Here is a 21458-nt window from a genome sequence, read left to right on the forward strand (position 1 = left end):
CTTTCATTATTATAAAAGTAAAAATGAACCATAGAAAACTGATAATATCATATTATTACAAATGTATCTGTATAGTGTTTGTATCTGATCTCGGAGAAACACACACCTCTACATGTAGCTGTTAAAATGTCAGGGCCAATGACAAATGCTTGTGACAACAGAGGCAGGCCTGAAGTACAGTATGTTCAAAATGTATCCAATATATTTCCTGTCCTTCAACCAGACCATTCATTGACTTTTACTTTCATCCCTGATTGAAAAACACACACACACACACACACACACACACACACACACACACACACACACACACACACACACACACACAGACAGACTATCATTACATAATAATCATCTCTGTCTCTGTCATACGAGATAATGTTTTCCAGCTTGTATCATTATCTGCTGACATTCAGCCAAGAAGCACCACAGCATTCTCACCTTTCCACCGTGGCAGGCGGCAAACATAAGGCCATCCCTATCTTACACTGAGATAATGAAACAATCCTTGGACGCACACAAACGTGACTGCTTGTTGGGTTAATCAAAGGAAACGTGAAACAGAACTGGTGGCCTTTTGCTATCAAACTTTTCACAAATCAAAGTCAGGAGATAGAAGCTGCAGAGTTCATGCATTTTCAGTATGTTAAACTAAACTTCTGTATTTGCCATTAAACAGATTTCTTTCTGCATAAGTCTTTGATACTATTAAGCATTTTTCAGAAAGTACACAAAGCAAAGCATTGACTGCTAAATGCACTTCCAAGTAAGCAAGGTTTTTAAGGTACAGTGGATGAGCTAATGGTATGCTTCTATTGAGTCCAAACAGTTTCACATCTGCTTTAGAGAAACACACTTTTGATGGATTTTTGAGACTTTAAATAGCTGTAAGGAACTGCCTGTTAGCTGCCAGGAAAAAGACTAATACAAACAGTATTAGAACATATTGTAAGATACAGGCTTCTTCAACAGTGAAAACACTCATACTGACATAAGAGGCAGATGTTTCCAACTCATATCCTTTTCTATTTCCCTCAGGTACAGCTTACTCTAGAGCAAAAATATATTTAAATATTGCAAATATTCGTACATCTCGTTTTAGCTACAGTAACCATTTAACCATAATTTTCTTTTATTCAGCTCAACAGCTTATTTATTTATTCATTTATTTTATTTATCTATTATACACTAGCAGTATTTTCTACAGTAACAATTTCAATATATATGCAACCTCACATTTGCAAGCCCATTAAGTGCCTTCAATTTTTAACAGAAAGCACTCAAGAGGTCAAACTACTTCTTCTGGAGTAGTGGGATCTGTAGGATTGGTCAAAGGATGGTTGTATATTGGAGAATGATTAGCTAGGGACCTCCTGAAGCTGCTGCTTTCCACGACTCAGGTCTGAGGTGAAGTACTCAGCACCACCAGCTTGTTTTCATCAGCAGCTATGGCGATTTAATGTGGCCATGCATCTGATTCTCTGGCTAATCCATATGGTAAGCCAGCTCTCAGCCGCTCGAGGACAGATAAATATGCATTGGTGCAGACGAGACAGGTAAGAGCGCGTCAGAGACGAGGTTTAACCTGACACCACTCAAATCCATTTACAGTCGGTGCTCCATATTTCTTTAACCAGAATGTCAGAGTAGCAAGTTAGCGTCTGCAAATAAGAAACATGCAATAATGATTCAACCATGTTCATACAGCAGCATCAAAATATCCCCTTTATTCAACACTAGCGCTGGGAATCAATCAGAACCTCAATACTGTGAAGGTACAGACCAAAACCATAGCTCATGTATCGAAACCTATCGGGAACATCCTGCAACATACCTTTAATAGACAGAACAACAGATACAAGGAAGAGCAGCAACAATATTACTGTCTGCACTCTAATAACCAGGAAGACACTGAATTATTTTGTCTAAAAGTTCTGGTCTTGTGACATACTTTAGGGCACAACAATACACAACCACATCAATTGGTCGACGACTGATTTCGACGTTCAGTAGATGGCCACAGCAGGTTAAGGTACGGGCCCTAAAGCGGGGTTTTTAAAGCATTAAAGAATATAAGGTGTTCCTCCATCACATGACCACATCCTGAATGTAAAAAAGTGGTCAAGAGTAAATGTTTAAGTATTTCCTAAGCATGCGTTTTATTTTTATGAGAGAAAGGTTGAAGACAAACTGAATGATGATTCTCTGCACTAAAACTGATGACATATTGTTCACCTTGTTATGTGACTGTATTTCTTATTCAAGATAAATAAAAGAAGAAAAAAAAAGGTAGTCACGCTGATACGGTATTTATATAAGACTGCCCGTGTGCTCTGCAATCACCATCTTAATAGTGAGAGGCATCATATTTTCTGTGTTGATTGTTTGTAAAAAGCATCTTTTAATGCTGTCTGCTCAATCCATCAAACCAAGAATAAGAAACTTCACCTTCTATGTTTTCATGCCAAAGCTGCATCACACTTAGTGAATTATTGCCCCCCCCTTTTGTTTTCCTGTGACTTTGACAGAATATGTCTGACAGATTGCTATGCTAGTCCCACAGATGAAGAGTTTTGCAGGGAGACAATGTTGCCTAATCCTCACAACAACAAAAAAAAATCTCTCTTGTAAAATGACAGCATCTCTTAATAGTAGACTGCATCCACTGTTAATCTTTTTAGACAAATCTGACATTTGGGACGAAGCTGTTTGTCAGAAGTTTATGTTGTAAACATCAAGCTTTTCCATTTTAAAATAAAACAGGAGGATGTATAGAGGAGAAAATAATGCCTTTCATTGAGTTTCTGTTATGAAATGTCTCCCTTTAGTCTAATCATACTTATATTATGTTTTTCCATATCTTATAAGTTGTAAACACCAGGACTCAACATGTTTCTTTTAGAATTGCAATGATTAACTGATCAACTGATCAACTGATAGACAAAAAAATCAATTTGCAACTATTTTGATCATTTTTTGAGCAAGAATGAAAAAAAAATGTGAGAAATGTCAGCTTTTCTCTGTTTTGTATAATTGTAAAGTGAATATTTTTGGACTCTGGACTGTTGGCCGTAAAAAACAAGATATTTGAGGGGAATTGTAACAGACATTTTAAACTATATACAGACATTTTCTAGACAAAACGATTAATCGATTGAGAAAATAATCAGCTCTAGTCTCTTTACAGCAAAAGTATGAATAAAGCAGATTGTTTCACTTTTCTTCCTTAATGCTGAATGAACTGCGAGGGGACTCTGGCTGCAGTCTGCAGTCTGTTTCTGAGAGCCGCTGTCATGCTTAAAACTGCGGACTTTCAAACACAAGTTGGCAAAGTGCTTTCGATGCCAGAGAAAGACCTCAAAACAGGAAGCGTTGCAGGCTCGTTTATACTTTGCCAAACCACCCACTGACTCACATCCATGAGTTTGCATATTATGCAAATCAGCAGGAGTTACTTAAGTATAAATCAGAGTACGTTTTCATCTCTGTGTGTGTTTACTATGACATGTTAATGTCACTCATATCAGCTGTGCCACCTATAAAACCACACATTTCCATTTCAGGCGTTCAACTGGTGCTCCTGTCCAGACTGCCTTTCAGAGAGTAAACTTAATTTCCTTTATTTTGACTTTGTTACAGATGAGTGCAGCATGTATTCCATTAAAGCTCATTCCAGCTCTAATCCAATTCATTGTTCCTCCACGGCCCTGTGTGTAGAATAAGTCATTTCCACACAGGGTTAATCCAGTGTGCTTTTACTTTTATACCAACCGGCTGGTTTGCATAGTTTAAAAGCTTAGCTGTTACATGGACTTCGACACATGCTCACACTCATTCACACACACACACATTCACTTACACACACACTCACTCACACACACACACAGTGCTGTAACTGAGCCAATGTGGAGATTGATCAGCTGGGCTGTGTCCAAATTAAAGCCTGTCCTCTGCAGACATGCCAAGCACAATAACTCTCTCCTCTCTCTGCACTTTTCCTTGGCCAGGAAAAGTGGGAAGTAAAAAAAAAAAAAAATCATGCATAAGGGGAGGAGAAGGCAAGAAAAAGAAGTAGAAAAAGAGGTGTGATTGGATAATGTCTTGACACCCATCGCAGAAAAAGGAATGCCTGGCTCTCAGATGTCTGACCTATTTTCTGCTCTCGCTCTCTCTCCCTCTCTGCTCCTTTCTCTCCGATTTCCTTCCTTCCTCTAATCTATGGTAGAGAAGCACTATGACTCAGATTCAGTGGGGCTGCAGCGAGTTGTGCGTTTCTATGAAAAGCAGCGCCACTGGACTCAAACCTACACACTACAACAACACACACCCACATATGCCAACCTGATCTGCAGCATAGCACTGCAATAACTGGAAGGAGAAAACACACCATGCTATGCCTGAGCTGGAAACTGCTTTATATTCTGTGTGTGGGCTTTTATGGGAATGTGTGTGCGCAGCCTATGCGAGGCAGGCACATGTACTGTATGTGTTCATCAGTACGCATAATGAGAAGCCTGTATTCCAACAGAGACAATTCAATAATCAATTACTCACTGGCTGGAAACACACTGGTGCTCATCTCTAATAATAAAATCAGATGCACAACTGTTTGATGTGAAGACAAAAATATTTAATCATTACATTTCTGAAGAATCTAATCTAATCAATTAAAGGAAAAATGATGGATATACAAACAAGTAATTACATACAATGATCTGGTGACATTTGATAGCATTGGGGCATATTAGCAATTTCACATCACAATATAATAATAATATTATTATTAATCTATGGCTTTCTAAATTTGAGCATATGTGGTGTACAGTGTGGTTCTAGCAGAACCGCGTTTTAACTATATCTTCACTTTAAGTTACCTTTTATGTAATTGCAAGTTAATTATAAAGGGGCAGCTCACCCAAATTACAAAGAAACATCTACTTCTATAAAGGTTGTTTTTTAAGTTTTCAATGTCATTTTTCAACACTAACTATGTTCCATCACCACCATTGTTTTAGTGATTAAGCAGAAGTCTCAGAGATGGATATCTTAAAATATATAATTTCATTTAAATATCAATACTAGAAACTAGTAGCAATGTGTGTGTTTTTGCATGACTGGACTCACAAAAATGGCGCAAAATGGCAAAAAAAATGTTGTCAGGTTCTTCTTTTCATCCATTTTCTTCAATTGTGTGTGCACTACGTGAAGCTAATGAAAACTTAAAGGTATAATCATATAGAGTTTAGTCCTGGATGATTTGGAGATGTCTGGTTACCGTGGTTCAATACTACAGGTACCTAGAATTCTGAGACTCCTTCACAATAAAAGCCATCTAGTGTTTCATCAGTTTAACTCTTTGAATGTGTACGAAATGCAGGGAATGATTGGCTTGCATTAGCAGGATGATATCAATGAGATTAAATTATGCACAGTGATGCTGGATGACACACTGCATCATTTCCTGTGAGTCTCTTGTAGGCAGTTTGAACGTCACAGGGGAACGGAAGACTCTGCCACTAACGATGACAACTATTGTTTGCGAGGTAATTAGTGAATGTAACTGTGTTGAATGGCTTTGGCTGAAAAAATGCGGACCATAGATTGTATCAGGTTTGATTTCGGGAAATTAAGGATTATGACTTTAATGACAAACACTGGCAAATTAATGAAAACTGCATGGCTATACAGCACATTAGAAAATAAGATTTCTTGGTAATTTGGACAAACTGACCCTTTGATAACATAATGAAATGAAAATGAAAGGAAACCAGCAGCAGCTGCCTGGAAGGAGGGGAATAAAATCAGAAACATATGATACGCTTCAGGAAGTGATTAACAGGAATGTTGAGAATACATAATTTGGGCTAAACCATGCAAAACAGCCGGTATGGTCCTTTATATGAATGTACAGTATCTGCTGCAGAGTTTGCTTTAGTGACAATCTGTGGAAAAACAAGGGGAAGGATTACTGCAGGCAAAGGGTAGAGGAGACCAGGGGTCGCTTTCGGTCAACTAACACCCCCACCTCCCCGTGTCAGATAAGGGTCTGCCGACACACTCGTGCCTAGCACATTAAAACTCACACATACACACACACACAATTAAAGGAATAACAAGGGGAAGCAATGGACTGTAAACAATGTACTTTCACATGATAACCACACAAACAGGCACACACAGAGAATACATTAAGTCACGCTCCAACTCATGATCTGTATACCATCTCTCCTTTTATGTTAATTCCCAGCTCTAATGCTATCTGTTAGCTCTTTCTCTCTCTCTCTCTCTCTCTCTCTCTCACACACACACACACACACACACACACACACACACACACAAATACACACACACACACACACACACACAAATACAAGGTCAGCAGGGTCAGCGCTGCCTGCCTTGGCACAGAGGAGGACTACAGATGTGAAAGTAGGGGGAGCTCGCTCTGGGGACCAGCTGGAGCCTGTCCAACCTGGACAAGGGTCAGGGGCATGACTGAGAACACAAGCAGCATTTGGAGCCTCATCTCAGGGCCCGGCCAGCTTGTCACCCTTGTCAGTCACCCTGGGCCTCCATCTAGAACCCTCTATAGGCCAATGTGATTATTCTGGCTGTTCATTTTCACACCTTTGTAAAGTTTTGTAATTTTTTTTGTTTTGTAAAGATGTTTGTTTTTTTAGATTTTAGTATGGATAAACAGTGCAACAGTCTCCTAATGATTACAATCAATTAATTTAAAATAAATAAAAAAAAACTCTTCTGTCAAACTCGACAAACAATTGTTTTGATACAGGAAGTTGTTCCAGTCACACGGGCTTGTTGGCAGCGTCTTACTCCTCTCAGTGTCATCTTGCATTAAACAGCTGTTGTTGGGCACAGCATTAAACACTCACTGGAGACAGTTTAGACAGGGCTGAACAAACAGGGAGCTGGCTAGGTGAAAAATGAACTCTAAGTGCTTCTATGTGTATCGCTATGTACAGTAATGCACAAACACTATCTGTTGCAACATGTGTTCTTCACAGGGTAAAGAGTTACAAAAAGTTTGAATGATAACATCTTCACCAAGAATAGCTGCATGTATGTGGTTGTGAACATGATTGTGCGGTTATTAGATGCGTTTCTGCTGGTGTGAATGTCTGTTAAAGTACATGCACCGTAACAACCAGGATTCACCTTCCTGGTGCTGTTTGTAAACACCCACGGAAACACCCACATGAACGTTTACTGGTTTGCTACCAGTTTGCACCACCATTCAAACCACTTCTACTTTTGCAGGTGGACAGAGTGAAACACTCACTACCGTGAAATTAATTCAAAAGTAAACTCACTATCATTACTTCTGACAACCGTCCTCACAGGTGTCTTTCCTCTTGGATCACTGCTACACTTCTACCTGTTTGTTTCTCTCCTGATAACAGCAGCAAAATGACAGGAAAAACAGACTGATGAGATAGTATAGTATAAAGGATTTTTTTTGTGCATTGAGGCTGTTTTGTTTTTTGTTTTAACCTGAAAACAAACTGAACTAAAGTTAAACTTGAAATGAATTGACCTGAGCTGAACTGAGTTGTATTGAAAAGGAAAACCAGTAATGGAATTTTTTTTTTTTTTTCTGTGCAGTGTGGGATAGTTGTTTTTTTAAGGGGGGATTCAAACAAAAACAAAATGGTTCAAGTGTATGAAAATGTTTGCTTTAAGACTTGTTTTGTGTGTTTAATTTGTATTCTATGTGTGGGAGGGAAGTGTGATTAAGCTTGCGTCCTTTGTTGACGGTTGACTAAAGTTTTTAAAGTGAAAAACCACCAAGACATACTGACTTCACACAAAATCTTTAATCCCAGCAGAGAGACCTGGCTGGCATCCCAAATAAACAAGAGTATCAGTTGTATGAGAGGCTGTGCGAGTGTGTAAAGCTTGAATGCAACATCCCTGAATTTCAGTTTTCAGGCCAAAGCTACTGCAGGCCAGTAGTGTGCACTAATCACAGAGTGATTGCTTCACACTTTGCCTATTGAGTTTCCTGCTATGTGGGCCAGCTATGTTGAGGGAAACATGAGCCTGTCCCCCACACCAAACACACAGAGATGCTGCAGAAATACAGAGCTCACACAAACAGCCTTTCATGCATACACCCACACACAAACACACATAAGCATCTACATACAACACGTCGTGTTGCCACATGCCGACACATGCAAGTTTGTTAAAATAAAAAAAATAAAAAAGGAGGCATTAGTTTCAACATCTTGGATTGCACTAACTACTGTAACTTTTGTTAATTGGTGCAGTTGAGACAACTCAAGAGGAGGAATGTGCGTGCCTGCCAGATCAACAAGTCTCCAATCCTCGTACAGAGAAACACACACACATAAACAGCCTCAGGGCACCTGGCATTAAGTTGGCAGTATAGACCTCCCAGCTCTCCATCCCTCTACTTGGCTAGCAACACTAAGAGGTACAGATGAAACACTCTCCCTGGCTCTGTGGCACCTGCTGTCATCCATACTTTATGGTCCTAAAACATCCTTGGAGATTTTCTCAATATTCCAAATCAGGTGGAAAACGGGTAAAAATGAGCAAAGCAAATCCCTGGATTTATGAGGCATTTGAACCAGACAACAATATCTGGGTTGTGTTGAGGACAGGCTGATCTTACATATAGAGTTACGTTAATGTTTGTTTATGTGTCCCACGTTGATGCTCAACTATTACTTCCAGTTGTTAAAGGTGTAATCACAGAGCTTGTGTGCTAGAGAATGCCCTTGTGCAGCCGCCTTTCCCTTTTGTGTTTAAGGGCAGACTGTCAGCACAAGAGCAGTTATTCCATTTTTTGTTTGATTATTTGCTTGTTTCTCACCTAGAGCTGAACAAACTTCCCCTTTCAACAAGCCAGCACACACCTTTCACATGAATAATACCCTGAACACATAAAAAGGCATCACGGCAGCGCAGGAATCCTAATGACTAAAACAAATGTGATACATCATATGAAAAGAAAAACCATGGACATTTGAATTACACGCTTTTCTTTCAATGACAGTTTATAATACGCAGTTTATCATACTCGGTTTTATTTTCCCCTTAAGAAGCTTCAAGTTTGGAGAAATCATCTTATTCCACCTTGTGCAACAGTCTCACAGATAAGGCTGAAACTTACTTACTTTTTCTATAGAAAGTCCGAAAATATCGATAAACAGCCACTATAATTTCCACCACAGGCGACATTCACTTAACGATCTGATATGATAAAGAAGAGCATGAAATCCACACATATTAGAAGCAAATGTAGGGCGTGCAGGTTTGAGAAAAGCCAGCTGAGCTTTTCTACACCACATTTGAGTTTGTAATAAAAAGTTTAAAAAGGTTAAACCCATATGGACAGCAAGCTGGATTAAAGAAAAACTGTCCACATTTAGCGGCATTTTTGCAGGTGAACCTCTCCTTTCACGTGCTACTGCTTTACTTCTTTCTGTCCACAAAGCCACGAGGAAAGAGCGACATGGACAAAACAAATACCGTCTTATCTTTGTATAGAATTATGTTCAAATATACACTTAAGTGTTCAAAATCACATGCTGTAAAGCTCATATTTAGGTTAATCAGAATGATCATTGCTCCTTAATTATCTTTTTTTTTTTTAGATCATCCTTTAATCACTGTCTTAAAAAAAAAAAACCAATACAATATACAATAAAACTGGGACAGTCTTGAATGTCAAGAATGCCAAGGTTTGTGTGTGTGTGTGTGTGTGTGCAGGAATTAGAGATAATAAGCAAGAGTAGATGAGAAAGTGACAAAGAAAAAGGGATTCATCAAAGGCAGCTTCGGCATCACAACATCAACAAACTGTCGAAAAGGTGACTCACTTGTGTTTCCTGTTTCAAACATGCCCCGCCACAAAACCACAGCGTACCCACCTGCAGATGTAATATAATGGCAGACAATTTCCGCCACTATCATTAGTCGATCACACAGACACACACACACACACACACACCCCCACACAGACACAGACACACACCCACACACACACCCACACACACACACACACACACACACAGAGAAAGAAAGGCACCTAGCTGTTGGCGATTCCTTCAACAGATGCACTGACCTGACTCAGCGAGTGTCTGACTTCAGTCTCTGAGAGGAAGGAAAAATCGCCGTTGGGGCACAGATGACTCCAGTTTCAGAAAAGGCTTGGATGTGATGTCAGAAAAAGAAAAGTTTCCCCAAACAGAGGCGTTCGTGTTGGGCAGTAACGGAGGGGCCCAGCAGAGAGCAGGTCACTGTCAGTCACACTTCAAAGAAGCCCATCTAAACTCTGAAGTGATCTTTAACCTCACAGACAGTCATAACATAAACCAAATTCTAATTCATCAGCCAGGGGAATGAATATGTCACAAGCACTCATACACTCACTTGTAGCCTCAGTCAGACAAGGTTGTGACCTGACTGCTGTGGAAACCAGACATGTGACCGAAATCTAGGGCATTCTTGAACTGAGGAAGCACCTTGCCTTAAATTGACAGGAGAGCTGTACAGTAAGAGCTAGAGAGAGGCAGCCTGCCATAACTGAACATATCAAAACCATTACAAAACAATTCGTAGCTTGAACAACCTTTTACCGATATCTAATTATAAATAAACATTTTCAGTACAGATGAGGGCTGTCATCAGATTTTCACTGATTATTGTGGCCAAAAGAATTCACGATAACAACATTATCATCTCTGTAGAGGATTTGAAATAAATACATAAATAATGATAATGCTATCAGTCAAATTCATTTTAACTTAGTTTATTGTGTGTTTCATCGCTTTTTTGGAAAATAAGTCTATAACCATAACTATACAAAAAGAACAATTAAGCATGAAGGGAAAAGAAAAGCAGATAAACTGCTAAACAAAACATCCACAAGGCCTCATATCTGCCATCACCATATTATCATATGTGCATCATTAACACAATATTAAGATTTAATTTTTAAATAATCCCGGTACATCATAACACCCCATGTCTAGATAAATCATACAAAGACGTATGAGTCTGTAGCTTAACTGTCGATAGTTAAAAGTTATTGAAATAGCTAATAGTAAAAAGTTGAAATGGCTAAAAATAGATGAAATAAAGAGTCAGTAGCTAGTTTAAAGAAACGGATGAATGCTTGTGATGTGCAGCTTCTGTCACACTAAGAAGTACAAACTTAACCCCACCTGACCGTTGTATCCACTTCTATATCAACATTCATTAAATAATGTCCAGTTTGAAATCAATTCAAACTCACATTTGGGACATGACAGGTGGAGCGGATGAGATATTCGAGTTGCTCTGAGGAGTACAACCAGCGCACTAAAGCCTCATTCACTCCTGACACTTGTAATTCCACACTGTCTGGACTGAACGGCCGTGGCCCTAATGAGAAGCTACATGTTTCTATTCTGATGGCCATTTGTACAACTACAGGTCTTTATTTTGGTCTTGTAATTATTGTAGCAAAACTACTATAGGTGTCTGGCATTAGAAGTGGCCTTAGCTCCAACCCCAATAAATTTTTTTTTTAAAAATACAATGATCAAGAGGTGGAGTTTTGTTAAAGCTTGCCAAACCGTCAGGCGTTGGAACAGGTCCATCCAAATTTCCTCAAGCATGACAGATTACAAAACAGGGAGCAATAAAACTCCAGCCTTTTTTTTCGGCAGAGACAGACATTTATCCAGCTCCAAATTCAGGGTTATTCCAGCAGAGGAATTCGAGCAGTGGAGGCTTTAAAAAGAGAAAACATCTCAAACTCTAGCTTCACCCAAAAAAGCTAAATCCTGGTTAAGTTTAATTTACAACAACACCAAAGGAAGAAGCATTAAACTCACTCTGATAGGATTTTAAAAAAGGTCAAACTATTCTACTATTCTATTTTACTTGTGTGTTTCTTCCCCCCCAACAGTAATAAAATACTGACCCATATACAGTACATGTTGGAGGAGCGGAGTGGCCATAGTGGGACTTGGGTTTGAGCCAAAATCCTAATTGTGGGGTTTTATAAGCATCTCTTTGCTCAGAGTTATTCATTACCTCAGCAGATAATATGTTGAAGCATGGAAAAATTCCAAGCGGTAGCAGTGTAACAGATTAATTATTTTGCCTCTTATCACATGCATTTTAACACTATTGACTTAATCATCAGACCCATCAACCGTGCTTTCCTCTACCACTGGGAGGTGGCTGATTGTGGTAAAAATCATTTGTCTATATACACACAGGCCAGCAAATATACAATACTCTACAATGTCCTACAGCTCAAAGGATTATTAAAATAGCTTCTTATTAAGGTTCATTTTCACCATCTTTCTTTACCATTGTAAAGTGAATATTTTTTGGCTTTTGACTGTTTCACAATGTTGCCATAAGCTCTGGGAACTTGTGATAAGCACTTTTTCATCACTTCTGTACATTTTTCTAGATTAAATGATTAATCAGTTCATTCAGAAATTAGTCGGCAGATGAAACAATAATAAACACAATCATTTGTTTGAGTTGTAGCACATGTGTATAATTCTGCAGGTGTTATATTTACTTTAAGTGCAGGTATATCGAGCAACCACTAATGATTTAATACATCTCCCAAAACCATAACAATTTTGAGTAAATTTCCGATTATTTTTTATCATTTTTATTTCCAAGTCCCCACATACAAACCAACCTGTAATCACACATTAATTCCTCTCAGGAACTCTGACTATAAACTGATTATCTTCTGCCCGAGGGCCACAGAGACTGAAATTGTTATTGCCAGTTTAATCTACTGTTTTATATACTGTCTTTTTATTGTCTAATTTTATTGTCTTCCCATGCGCCCTTGTTTAAATGTGCAATTTCTTTTTTTTGTTTGTTTTTCTTTGAGCTGCACATCTTGTATGAAAAGTGTTCTATAAATAAAGTTTATTATCATTGTTATTATAATCCACATGAAGGGAATCCCTCTGTACACGCCTCAATGACTCAGTGTTTATGACAGGAGAGAAAAAAGTAGTCACTTTATTGTCATGGGAATTGCTTGCTGTCTAACATGTCTGCAAATATGTTGTGAGTAAATTTTGATACTGCTGCTTAAATTGAAGAGGCTCTCACAGAGAGGGAGTGAGAGCGGTTCAGTGCCAGCAAACGTCGGATGGACTCCTCCTCATAAAGTGCTCCGCTTCGCCCTGGCAAAAATAAACCTTGCAAGCCTCGGTGCCAAGTATTCCCGTTGATGAGAAGCCAGTTGTGAGTGGCCCCAGTTGTGCCCAGGCAGAGCCAAGCTGACTGGTGTTAATAAGAGAGAAGTGCGGCTGTGTAAAAACAGCTCCGCTACTCTCTTTGGCCAAAAAAGGTCATTTTACAAGTTATTATTTTCCCTAATGATTTGGAAGCTGATGATGCGCAAGCTGGCTGAGCGGAGAGTAACAACAGTTCAATGGCACAAAGGCATAAAAAAGACAAAGGGGAGCCTCTGGTAACTATCTGCATAGAAACCACTGCTCAACAGAGTCAACTGAAAAAAAACGACTACAATAGAATAAAACTAAATCAAACACACATTAAGAGTTAAAAAAAACAAAACACTGAGAACAAGCCACAAACTTGGAGCAGCGGCCTGACATCTGATGTCATGTGTCTGCAAGTGTGTTTGTGTGTTAGGGGGGATGGGTTGTCACAGTATCTTGAAGACAGCAGGACCCCCAGTGGTCCGTGTGAAGACCGGTGCAGAGCGCACGGATAATCTCTTGTCGTGTTCACCATGACGGCATGCTTATCAGCAGTGGAGCTTCAGGAGTCCCAGAGTGCAACATAAACCAGCGACAACAACCACGCCGGAAAGTTAGCCTCATTCTTCTCAGCTAATGAGCTTTGACTTGCCAGTGAGGACACACTCATTAATCTGTGTGCCAGCCATTACAGCAGGAAACAGCACTGCATTTCCTTTATGGCAGAGAGGACAGAGGAAGCACGTAATCTATTATTCTTACTGATATTCAGTGGGGTCCAAATGTCTGAGACCACTTCTTCTTTTGGCCCCCCACTGCGTATAGATATCAGCAGACTTGACCTAGTTTTCAAAGACACTAATGACTGTAGCTCAATAGACTTCATATGACTGCCCGTGACCCGGCCTTTGAATGAGAGCTGAAACAATGAGTCCATTAATTGACATATAATCACAACATGAACACACACACACACACACACACACGCACACGCACACGCACACGCACACGCACACGCACACGCACACACTATATATTGTATTATACGGCTGGTATTGTTTTCACATTGCAAGTCTGTGTGTCATCATCATGGTAAAATGTGGTCGTACTACCACAGAGGTGGTTTTGAGAACTTTGGCAGGTGTCTATATGTCTGTCTTTCTATGGTAAGAGTTTGTCACCACGATAAAGTCACAACCGTACAACATACAGACCTGCAACTTTACAGGTGTGTAGGTGAGATCAAAACAAAGGCCGACTTCGAACATGGGTTTGGTCCGACCCATGAGTAATAATGTGGAAAAGACTTCTGAGCAGTTGTTGACAGGTCTGGTGTGATCCTATCACGAGATGGTCTCTACTGCACATAAAGACACTGTATACAGCGTGGTTGTCATTATCACTAAACGCAAAGACAGTGCGAGTCAGAACTCAATCTGATCATTTGCAATAATCCCAGGCGAGCTGGGCTTGATCCCCCAATATCATGGCTACCAGCAACCTCTTAAATTTCTAATATTAGAATTTAAAATTACAACCGGAAAATGAACCAGAAAATGTTAAAAAACTAAAATGTATGTTGCTCGCTGCTGAGATTTTGCAGTTGAAACATTCAAAATATCTAAAATACTGAAAAAAATTTAGCTGTTGGCAGACAAAATAAAAATCTTGCAGGTACAACATTGATAGATTTTTTTTCATAAAACATAACCCAGAGACATACTAAACAGGACATTTTACAATTTGCAAAAACCAGCTTCTTGGTGCTCTCTAGTTGACAAACTATGCAGCAGTGACACTGTTTCTTTGTTTACGTCTGACCCCGTTTGGCATTTCTGTCATTTCAGTTTCTGTCAGTTGAAGCAGCAGGCTGTACATGCTGTATATTTCCCATCATGACTGAATTTGGTGGAACAAGAGGAGGTTTGTGAGCGGTAGATGGCTCTCAATCAGTGGCTGGCAAGCTCTCCTATAGTGCACCCAATTCAGCAGGTCATCAATCATGATTTCTTTCATGCTTGCACACTGTTAATTAGTATACATAATGATGCACAGGCATAAACAGACAAAGGCGCGTGATGTTTGGTTAGTCATCTGAGCAATCTCTTCATGCATTAAGGAGTCAATTTGTTTGCTCAAATCTCAAACATTTCTATTCAACATGCTCCTTTATAAAGATGGCTTTGTTGAAGTGACGCATCTAATCACAGAATGTTGGCTAAAACAAGCTATAATGTACACTGCCACAATATCTATTAGTTCAGTTCTAGTGCAGAAACCCTTTGTGATGATATGGCATTTTGTGGTTGGCTGCATCCGCCCTGGCTGAATACATCCTATGAACCAACCTACAAGTCTACAGCATATGGTGTTATAATCTAATTAGTCATAGGCGAAAACACAGACAACATGGTAAAGCGCCTTGGGGCCCCGCTTCTAAAGGATGAGCAACAGTCAAGTGAGGTCAAAGCCAATGTAAAGGAGAGGGAATAACAGCCATGTCCTTCTATTGTAGTGTAAGACATGCATCTAAGGCGGAGGGGGCAGCATTAAACAATTCACGTGTGATGCTAACCTCTGCTAATCTGCACCAAATATGTCAACATCACTGACCTACAGTTACAACGTCTTCCAAAGTCACATAAGTACATCATAGCGGCGATGTCTTGAGATATCCAGACTGACAAATGGGGCAAACTGTGAAGCTGTTCCCTCAGGACAATTACTGCCATGTCAAAGACATTCCTTATACAGGAAGGCGTTGTTCACACGTTTCACTGAAACTGACAAATAAAACGTCTGAGGAATTTTCCTAAATCACCCTGTGAGGAACAAAAAGGGGGAAATGAGAGGCAACCCTGGAGCTCAACCCACTCACCACACTCAGCTCAGGAATAGCTCTTGACATATTAGCCTACCCAGCATGCCCTCTGCCTCTCTAGACAGCTCTGACATCATTATACAACAGATACAGACCAGGACATCAGCTACATGGCCGAGGTTATATAAGTGAATGCTCTATGTTTCTAAGCATTCAGTGCTGTTGCCCCACTATGGGGAGTAGGAAGGGATGGGAGTAGACTCTTGGTGGGGGTGGGGGTGGGGGGGCAGCAAGGAGGCCAGGAAGAAAGACAGACAGAAACAGGGCCACAAAAAGAGAGGCCCGCTGGGGTGCTCGCTGCAGGGAAAGACTGAAGAAGGTCACCTCTGGCCCCCTAAAGGAGCCCCAACAGAGAAGAGAAGAGAAGAGAAGAGAAGAGAAGAGAAGAGAAGAGAAGAGAAGAGATCTCATGTACAACACTGTTACATCACTCCGTCAGGAACAAAGCCAATATTTCCCATTTGCTTTACTTTGCATGGGGAAAAATATTTACAATAACGGACCAAAATCACCTGTGTGTGAGAAAACATCTTGATGCTGAGATGAGCTTGTTTCAGATGGAGCACACATGTGCCTTTGGTTACATGGGATTTTACCCTCTACATGGCCCACACTTGGTGCATTAAAACTGGATCCTTGGAGAAAATGTTTATACTTGAATGGTGGGTTTGTCCAGGGCTAATAATCAACCCAGGGAGAGAACACTGCGATTTAAACTGAGGGATAATGATTAATGAACAGTGGGCATCTGGTGCCATACCTGCTCATCTGACATAAATGATCTTTATTTTAGCTGTTTTTTGCATAAAATCCTAAGACTGCAGTGGTTTAGGACCATACACATTTACATAATAATAGCAGAAACATTTATTAATACTATAAACCTTCCAGACACCTTTGCACTTAAGTACACTTTGAGGTGTAAATTGGCTGACATTAAACTCACTATGTTAAAATAAACACATTTAATAACTTTTACACCATATTGAGAAAAGCTTTAGGAAAGATGTGTTCCTGATTTACTGTATTCATAACTATAAACACTGCACAGAGACTACAACCTTTTTAAAGTCTAGAGTCCAACAACTTAAACATCTAAGAGTTTAAATTATTTAAAATTTTCACTGGTTACCATGATGATCAGAAAATCTATTCTCTGCCTTTTAAAATAAGCTTCAGCGTGCCAGAGGAAATGCTTGTGTTGCCAGCTTGATGGATTCAGCTGCGAGAGCATACAGCTTTTAGACTGTCACTTTCTATCAGCACTGTGCAAGATACTACTGTGAAAATGAACTTGACTAAGAATCGAGACCCTGAAAGGGCTTTGAGCGGAGTGGTTACATTGAGTGATTTAATTATTACAGCACTGTAATGTGGTGATGAAGGCTTTCACACACAAACAGCTGCAAATGCACTATGCAAACTGTCACCATTATATTTGTGATCCGCTGTGCTCAATCATGCACCGAGATTATATTCCCTGGGGATTTTCGCATGGTCTGAGTGAATGATAAAGTGTCAGCGCAGCCTGTCAGCAGTCAGTCAGGGCTGTGGGACATCAGCCTGTATTGTTACACCGTTCCTTGGCAACATTTATCATTCGAGTTCCTTTATAATCTGTGCATTCATGTCAAGTCAACTCCCTGGGCTATGCTGTCTTTGAACATCTGTGGTAATTTAATATCCAACCCTGGCAATTTTATTGCAACACACATTGTTTCCAACCAGAATGCCCTGTTCTGATATTGGCAGTTCAATACACATCAGATAGTGATCATGTGGGCTGCGCTGGGCATCTGTTGTATTACAGTCAATAATATAACCATGAGGAAAACGATGGACTAATGAACTCTGAATGCCAGTCTGTGCACATCACAGAGGCCATTATACACAATAATCCTCTATATTTCCAGATGCATGAATTATGTGAATATTAATGAGCCACATGAGCCAGTGCACTCACTGAATGGTGTTTACAAACATTTATAAGGTGGGCAAATGCAAGTTGTCCCTTTCAGTACAGACTTGCCTCAATTATAGTACCTCATTTAGATAATATTGTTATTAATATTACAATATTGACAGTATTTTTGAAATAAGAATGTCAACACATATGTAGGCTAAATGTCACTTCTGCAACATTTGTAGGAGAAAAGTAAATTAGGGTCAGATAACTGAACAGACAATGAGCAGCACGCACACTAAAAGCTCCCCATAGGAGTATTATGGGTGTATTGTATCCAGTGATGCTTATCGATTAGCTATCTGTCTCAGTGTGTGTGTGCACATGTGCATGCATGAGTGGACCATGCGCGCGCCAGAGTGCAGCGGGCATAAATCCAAGTTCGGGGCCTGTGTGCAGCACACAGTACAAGCATAATACAGCAAAAAGGCACCATTACTGCTGTACAGTAACATCCGGCAGTGTTTGCGTTTAAACGACAACAATCATGGAGCACAGTGATACAATAGTGGACAGAATGGCCGCAGATCAACAAAGATAAGAGCTCTCCTCCTGTACAGTACACCGTGTGTACCTTGGCTGCTGATCTGATCTGTCAAACCAGCCCAGGCTACTGAAGCTAACACCGCCAAACAACTGCATGCACACACCGTGCTGTGGACGTCGGGCAGGCTGGAGCCCGATAACGACACTTACCGTCGGTTACCCCCCACGCGGTCTGGACGCCAGTTTCGGGTTGGATATTTAGGGCATTAGGGCGGAAATGAAGCGGGAGAAAGTCAGCGGGAGCTCCTCTGGTTACTGCACAAGTGTAAGCGGCGGTGCTGGATGGCTACACGTCCCCCACTTCACTCCCGAGCCCGGTCCTCTGCCAAGCCGCTGCGCCTCGTACCGTCAAATTATCTCCGCTCCTCACTCACACGGCTCCCCCAGTCCTCCTTCCTACAAAAAGCGTTTGTATTTGCGTGAAAAAGAGTAGTTTGTTTCCCCTTCTCGCTGCCTTCCACAAACGTTTGGATGGGTTGCAACGACAAGGGGGAAAGAACCAAAAAAGAAATACTACACGGTCGCTCCTCCCTCCGCTTATGTACAGTACAGTAAGGCGAGCGCTCGGCTGTGTAACCACTTATTAAAACTATCTACCGCTCTCTACAGGACCACCACTGTAAAGCACAAACTCTACACAAACACATGTTGGGACGCCGAGATGTGAATTACGGAACACCGTCTGCCTCGAGTCGCCTGTGCTGTCCTTATTTATTGACTTCATCATCGCCCCCTCCTCCCTCCCCCTCCTCCCTTTGGGAAGGTGAGGTTAGTCCACCTTGTGTTAGGTAGATAGGACATTTCAGATTCAGTGGAGGGAGACGAGTCTACATAGTCTACAGGTTTTATTATAGCTGTCAGTTGTCAGCTTGTATTACTGAAATAGGTGTTTGTCAGAAATATCTTAATAAAATGAGTACTAACACTGAGCATAACATTGTTAATTGAATATCTTTTTGGTCAAAACATGCACGTAGAAGTATAGCTGCCTATTTTTCATTAATCAATTGATCATTACTCTCTAATATGATGGAAAATATATCCAGAGCGTCTTTAAATTGAATGTGAAGACTGCTTTTCAGACTAAATAAGCAATGTGATAATTTTCTGCTTTTCACTGTTGTATATAACTAAATTGACGAGGCTAGAACAAGTCAACCTTTGGAATTTTTGTATGATCAGTAATTAAAATGAATCCATTATTAAAGAAGTTGACCTATTTAATCGTGCTAAAGATTAATTCAGTACAAGGTGAAACATATACTGCATTACTCAAAAACAAAACTGAACCATCTTCTCATCAGTATGTGATGAGTGTGGCTCTGCTGTAGGTTCACTAGCACATCTTCTTTGGTTTTGCCCTACTTTATACAAGTGTTGGGCTGAATGTCCCTGGAACAGGCTTTTGAGAGCCACTCAGAAATAGCAGTCACACTACAACCTGGCCATCTGTGGATGCTCTGCAGAGACTTCTGAGTTGCTGTATGACGTGAAGATTGCTCTGCATTGTAGAATAATAATAATGCTAAAAAACTTGTTCTCATGACCTGGAAGTCGACCACTCCAACTGCTTTACGCATCAGCTCAAGGAGACGGTGTCCATTATACAAATAGAGACTGAATTTGCATAAACCCAATACGCAGGATAGATTCAAAAGGATCTTTCTTGGCACAGTGTCATATTGCCACGCAATTATAGGGATTCGGACCTCCCTCAATAAACTGTGCAGTGCTTAACTTAATTCATGCATTCATGTTCCTTTACGTCGCTCACCAGTTGTTAATATCATGACAACATTTCTAAGAGCCAGTTGTTATTTTGTAAACCGTCTGGCAGCCTTCATGTGTTGTTTTCCTCTGTCTGTGTTCAACTTGGTGCATTTTCATTTTATTGTTTTGTATGTCCCTGCAATATTTTTTGCTACTCAAAACATTAAGTTTAAAAAAAATAAATAAAAAAAATAGATCTGTGTTGATTGACTGATCGATTTCTTGACTGTTTGAGCTAAATTAAGATACAGTGAAAAATAAGTTGAATGACCATTTTGTTAATGGACAGGAAATGAATCATTTTGATAACCAGTTAATCATTTATTACGGAAAAACGTTAAATCTTCTCCGAGTCCACATGTTCAAATGTGAAGATTTGCTGCTTTTGACTGCTTATGACTGCAACTAATAATTATTTTCACTATCAATTAATCTGTCAATTTCAAGTTGTTCATCAGTTAGTCAATAAAATCACAGAATAGGGAAAGATATCCAGGGTGAATTTAGTCATAGGGTTTATTTTGTTCGACCAACAGAACAAAATCCTAAGATTTTCAATGTACAAAAATATGAAACTTAGAAAAGCAACAAACCGTCACATCTATGAAGCTGGAGACAGTGAATGTTTGACAATTTGCTTGATGAATGCCTTCGGCGCTTAATCAATTGCCAAAATTGTTGGAAATCATTGGGAAGTTACAGCAACTTTGAAGACGTCACCTTGAGGTCTGGAAATGTGGGTTTGGCATTTTTCACTGTTTTCTGACATTTTGAAGACTGAATAAATTAATGAAATAAAAAGACAGATTAATCAATGAAAATAATAATTAGCTGCAGTCCTAATTAGAACTACAATCTAAGCAAATTATTCTTTGGGAAATTTGACCTTTGACTTCTATGTTTTTTCAAAGACAATTACACAGTAAAAGCAATAGATATTTTATATAACCCTGTTAAATTTGTAACAGTTATCATATAATATGATTTTGAATGAATGAATTTGTAAGTGATACTTTCCAATGTGGTGGTCATTATGAGAGTAAACACAACCAGG

The 21458-nt window shown here is 39.8% G+C and overlaps 1 protein-coding gene across 1 annotated transcript in view; it reads right to left on the reverse strand.

The window, feature by feature from the left end:
* thrab (thyroid hormone receptor alpha b) overlaps positions 1–19324 on the reverse strand; it is a 138309-nt gene extending 118985 nt beyond the window's left edge. Inside the window, exon 1 of the mRNA XM_056366540.1 lies at positions 18785–19324. The gene's annotated coding sequence lies outside the window, so the exon portion shown is untranslated. The remainder of the gene's footprint in view (positions 1–18784) is intronic.
* Between the last annotated feature and the right edge of the window lie 2134 nt (positions 19325–21458).

The sequence above is a fragment of the Seriola aureovittata genome, chromosome 21, assembly GCF_021018895.1.
Source record: "Seriola aureovittata isolate HTS-2021-v1 ecotype China chromosome 21, ASM2101889v1, whole genome shotgun sequence".
NCBI classification, from domain to species: domain Eukaryota; kingdom Metazoa; phylum Chordata; class Actinopteri; order Carangiformes; family Carangidae; genus Seriola; species Seriola aureovittata.